Source organism: Neovison vison, chromosome 12, assembly GCF_020171115.1.
Source record: "Neovison vison isolate M4711 chromosome 12, ASM_NN_V1, whole genome shotgun sequence".
Lineage (NCBI taxonomy): Eukaryota > Metazoa > Chordata > Mammalia > Carnivora > Mustelidae > Neogale > Neogale vison.
In genome coordinates, this window is record NC_058102.1 from 38,309,370 (window position 1) to 38,315,397 (window position 6,028).

A 6,028-nucleotide genomic window follows, 5' to 3' on the forward strand; every position below is an offset into this window, starting at 1 on the left:
TATGTGAAGACAGTATAAGGGATCAATGGGCAATGTAGGAACTAGCTTCATTTTTGAGTCAAGTCACTTATTCCAAAAGATAATTCTTCATAGCCTTTTCTTACTGAGCCACAGGCTTCAGGGGTTATGTTCTGACATTTGAGACTGTTTTTATTTTTTTGTTATTGTGTAGCTGAATAATTTCCTATCAAGTTTGAGAACCATTTTTATTTTTGTTTTGTTTTGTTTTTTAAGTGCAAAATACGGGGAAGAATAATATGAAGCCATTACCTATTTTGTGACATTTCCTTCTATTTCTGGCAGGGCTGGTTGCTAATATCAGCAGGTGAAACAGCAGATTGGGGGTCCTGACAACTCATCTGATAATGTGAAGACAATTTGAAAAGTCACTTTTAACCAATAAAATATATCACATTATTGCTAAGATAATTAAGATAACAATAATTAAAATTCATTTATTCAACATTTGGGGGGTACCTACTAAGTGCCAGATAGTGTCCTGGGGGATAAGGATAAAAGAGTAAAAAATGATCCCCTTTCTCATGGAGTTTTGAACCTAGAAGGGTGAATGAAAATCACTAAGTAGTAAAAAATATGATTGAGAGCCCTCAATTTGGGATGCAGAAGGCTTAGTTTATAGTCTTTTTAGCTTGTGAAGTCTCTGGCAACTCTAATATCTCAAATTCTCACTTTTTTGTCCATAAAGTTGAAATAGTGACAAAAGACATCATACTCTCAAAGGTAGTAATGAAGAAGAAGTTTTTAAAATTGTGCAATCACTTCAAAAATGTTGCATATTCTATAAAAGTACTTTCATTAATGGAATTAGGTGTAGACAAAAATGAGATAAGAACAATATCACTTCTAAGGAATTTTGTTGCTTGGATAAGAGAAGGAACGTTAAGGTGGTACCATTCTGAGACTCACTGTCGATTTTAAGAGGTATCAGATAGGTGGGGCTTCACATGGTGAGCCTGCTATCTTTTTCCCTCATTCAAGTGTTGTCACTGGAGGAAACAATGAGTCAAAAATGTAGAAAGAAAAGATTCTAGAGAGTAGAAAAAGCTTTGAGATGCTGATCAATATCACCCTCCCAGATAGGGGTGGCATTTCTTTGTGTGAATTCACACTTTACTATGGAATTGTGGTCTCTTATTAAATTATAAAGCCCCTTTCCCAACATTCTCTAGAACTTGGGCCAATAAAATTTAGTGTTGTTGTTCACCTTGGTTGAAACAGGCTTTTCCTTCTTTTGTTGTTGTTTTGGGGTTGGGGGTGGAGGTTGGAGGAGAGAAAAAGGAAATGCCAGCTTGGGAAATAACCACCCATTTCTAGATTAGGTAATGGGAAAATACGCAGTGATTCCAGACAACTAACTGGTGAACTCTTGGAACTCGAACTGTTTACAGAATATGAGATGCCTGTAATTGCAATTGCATTATTTCTCAGCAGAACTTGGGAGACACAGACCTTGACAAGTGGTCCAAACAGGTTTGTGTAAACGGAAATCCTCCAAACTTTAAATAGTGCAAATGCATTTTTAAAAAATTATGGACCAATTAATAATAATGAGAGAATAATAATATTAAGGATCACTCATTCACTTCAGGGGCCTAGAGTTCATTCATAACAAAATCTGAAACTAGGTTGGTGATAGAATTGAGAATTTTCAAACAATTTGCCACCTTGTTGTTCTTACTTCATTGTTCTTACTTCATGCTTAGTTATTTGCAAATGCATTTTCTTCCCATCATCTCCACAAAAGCTTGACTATATCCAGTTCTCCGTGAAAAGGAGTGGGAGGGAAAGGATTATGGCTACTCAGTCAATGGGAAGGTGTTGCAAGCAGTAGAAAAACAGCTTTGGAATGAGACAGAATCCAAGTTCCAGCCATGCTTCTTAATTTTTTTTTAAAGATTTTATTTATTTATTTGAGAGGAAGAGAACAGGAGCTGGGGGAGGGGTGGTGGCAGAGGGAGAGGGAGAAGCAGACTCCCCACTGAGCAGGGCTTGGTCCCAGGACCCTGGGATCAGGAATTGAGCCAAGGCAGATGTTTAACCGACCGAGTCACCAAGGCGCCCCTCTGGCCATTCTTAATTATATATTTGGAGCCTCAGTTTTTTTAATTTTTTTTTTATTTTTTAAAGATTTTATTTATTTATTTGACAGAGAGAGATCACAAGTAGGCAGAGAGGCAGGCAGAGAGAGAGGGGGAAGCAGGCTCCCCGAGGAGCAGTGAGCCCAATCCGGGGCTCGATCCTAGGACCCTGAGATCATGACCTGAGCAGAACGCAGAGGCTTTAACTCACTGAGCCACCCAGGTGCCCTGGAGCCTTAATTTTTTATAAGAAATCAACTGGCATATATAACACATCCATCACAGGCATGTCCTTCACCTAAAATGAAATGATTAAACATTGAGTTCATAATAAGAAATATGCACTCAACAAATGTTACTTTTTTCCCTTCCCTTACTCAGTTCTTTTTTTTTTTTTAAAGATTTTATTTATTTATCAGAGAGAGAGAGGGAGAGAGCGAGCACAGGCAGACAGAATGGCAGGCAGAGGCAGAGGGAGAAGCAGGCTCCCTGCTGAGCAAGGAGCCCGATGTGGGACTCGATCCCAGGATGCTGGGATCATGACCTGAGCCGAAGGCAGCTGCCTAATCAACTGAGCCACCCAGGCGTCCCCCCTTACTCAGTTCTTAAGGCCTCTGATCGAAATAGCCAGAGTGAATTAATGGAAATACCTAGATTTGGTGAGACAAATCTTTAAGATGAATTTAGGGACCGAATGATGTTAATGGTATAGTGGAAGTGAAAATATTACACCTAGTGACTCCAACAAAGTGTTTGATGTATTTATGCCCCCAACAAATCTCTGGTTTCCTGCGGGACAGATGCTAATGGAAAATAACCACAAAAATGAGTAACGGAACTAGGAACTTTGGAGGAAAGAACTTTGGAAGCTAGCATACAGTGACGAGTCTATCCTGAACTGGAAGCTTGAGAAAGGTCGGTTTGGGGATGGAAGTTCCTGAATGTGCAGTTGGTATTTCCATGAGCATGCTGAAGATTTTTAGCAAACCTGTCAGTTGGGATGGTGGCGACAGAAGGAGGAAACTCAAGGAAGAAACCGTCACAGGTGAAGGTTTGTCAGAAACTGGTGAAGAGATTTCTGTGGGTCATGTCTCAGGAATCTGGCTCTATTATACCATAGTTCGGTTCATAGAAAGCCATTTCACTGATAGCTGAGAATGTAGGACTGAGAGCCAGAAGGAAGCAGCAATGAACAGAGAAAGAAGAGAGAAAAACATGACAGAAGAAAGGAAGGGGGCTGGAGAGGAGAGAGGCAGGATGGACCGTGAACTTGGTTTTGCTTGCCTGTGGGAAAAGAGTCAACCAGCAGGCCTCTGACAGGCCTAAAGAATAGTGGTGAAGGAAAGGCCCGGTGACAGAAAGGGAAAATTCAGAAGAGGCAGATTAATGCTTGAAACTTGTGGCAGCACAGTGAGTAACATGAACCCCAGCACCTGTAATTTACCTAATCGGCAAACAGTTTGTGCCCAGAGATTCCCCAACACTGTGGTAAAAATAGTTCTGCACTTAGACTGACAGAACATTCGAGTCACTTCAGAGAATATGGGGGAGGGGCACGGACCACGCAGAAGAACTGGGAAGATTTAAAAGGCAGGTCCTGCGCAGTCTCTAGAGGGCGGCAGGGAGAGGTGATACCGGGAAATGGGGCAGGACCTGGGCTCCCGAGGACTCTGGTTTTGAGGCCTGCTCCAGAGCTGGTTGCCTTTTTAAAACAGCTGAGACACAGATCTAAGACAAGCAAGGGAGGAACCAGACAGGCTGCTATTCAGATCTTTTCATGAGTGTGTTGTTTGCTCTTTGCTCTCAGCTGGCCTGATTCCCTTCCATTTGGGAGTAGAACCCTACTTCCACAAAACTCGTGTTCAGGTCACGCACTGACCACAAAAGATACTGTAAGAGCCTCTGCCACATTTCTTATTTTCTAGGCCATAATTTCCAGGGAAAGAGACAATGAAAGCTCCTCTCCCTGTGAAACACTTATTCCTTGCTGTTTACAAAAATGAAGTTTTTTTTATAATTTTGTACTCTCCATTACTTTTCATTCAGATTGATAAATTGGGGAGCAAAATTCAGGAAACTTTAGAATCTTTCCAGGTTAAATGACTTTCCAGGTTAAATGGTCCTGGTGACTGACCAACTGGGTCACCAACTGGTGTAGGTCTGCTTAGGATGGGAACCCAGGAGCTCTGACTTCCAGCACTAAAACTGGGAAAATTCCATGCAAATCAAGGAGCTGGTCACCATAAATCCCAGAAAAAGACAATAGATGCCTACAGATATCTCTTCATAAATAAGACAACAGAGTGCAGGATATACAAAGTGACTTTAAAAAAAAATTACAGTGATTACAAATACGGAGTTTGCCTTTAGATTCAAGTTCTAGGCCCAGCTCTGCCACTTGGTGATATTCGACCTTGGGCAAATTATATAACTTCTCTAAGTCTCAATTAACTAGTCCATAAAGTGAAAACAATTTTACTTTATTTAAGGTTGTTTTAAAGATTAAAACAATATCAATGAAACACTTAATGTACAGTATCTGGCCCATAATAAAACTCAATGCAAACCAGTATTATATTATTTAACTTTTGATCAAAGAAAAGAAGGAAAATCATCCAACTACATATCACCTTAATAAATCACACTCTTCTTTGTTTTCTGTATGTAAAAAAATTTCATATAATGTAATATTACATAATGTAAGTGTTGTATTACGTTATTTAAAAATATAAATCTAATACAGTATTACATATATGTTACATTTTGTACTTAAAATATTATATGACCTTTTTCATGATACTACATACAACTATTGTTTAAAATGTCTAAGAGACACAGAGTAATTTTTCAGGGTCATTTACATCTTTTAAAAACCAAATGAATTGTGCTATTTAGAGCATCCAAATTATAGTAGGGTCTGGTGTTACTAGCTTTGCTAAGCTAAACAGATGTCTCTCATGTAGAACGGTTGGCCAAGTATTTTGTTACTGTCCTCCAACTGGCTGGTTATGACATATTGTCCAAAATAGTTGGTGCTTTAATGCCAATGTCAGAGCCTCCCGTGACAAATAGTCACCACTGTACAAACACATTTATTCCATAAAGTTTTTCTACCGGTTTAGGGGAAAAAAAAGTTGTTTAGTCAGCCACAGACACACATTTCATACTTTCTGAGAAGCTCAAACGTTTCTGCCTCCTGATAATACATGTTAGTTTTTAGAATAATGATCTAAGCACACCAACAATTAGAATATGTTTAAATTGTATAATATCTGAGCTTTTTCAGTACAGAAATAACATGGTTGATGTGTCCCTAGTCACGTAAAATATCTGTTAAGTTTTATCTTCCTTGATTTCGTGATCCAGGCTAGATGTTGGGATTGGAAGACTTTGCTATGTAATTTTACAGTAAAAGTATACCCGGTTTATTAAACCATGTAAATTAATTTTTCTTTTTCTTCTATTTAAGCATAAACTACCATGAGACTTAAGCTCTTTGAAAATATAATGTACAAGAAGTGGTACTTTGAGAGTGTAGACTTTAAAAGTAGAGTGCCGTTTTACATTTTATTTTGTAAAGTCATAGCCATTATTCAACTCTGAAAAAAAGAAGTGACAGGCCCTGTGTTGAAGTGCTTTAATGAATGATCTCATACCATCTTCACAGTGTTTTACCAAGCATGTTATATAATTAAGAGAGGGAAAGCAAAGAGAAATTTGTCTACTTGCTCAAGTTCACGTGCTTATAAACCAATCCTGGTTCTTATACCAGTGATTGATACAGTCAGAAGGAAGTTCTTATTCTGAGCCTCCTTACAGTAACCAATAGAAGGATAGTCCTCAGTGGGGGGAAAAAAAATCTCGGGGCAAACAAACTTAGAGGACCTTTAAATGTTTATTTGGCAGCCTGTAGGGTAACTTATTTTCTA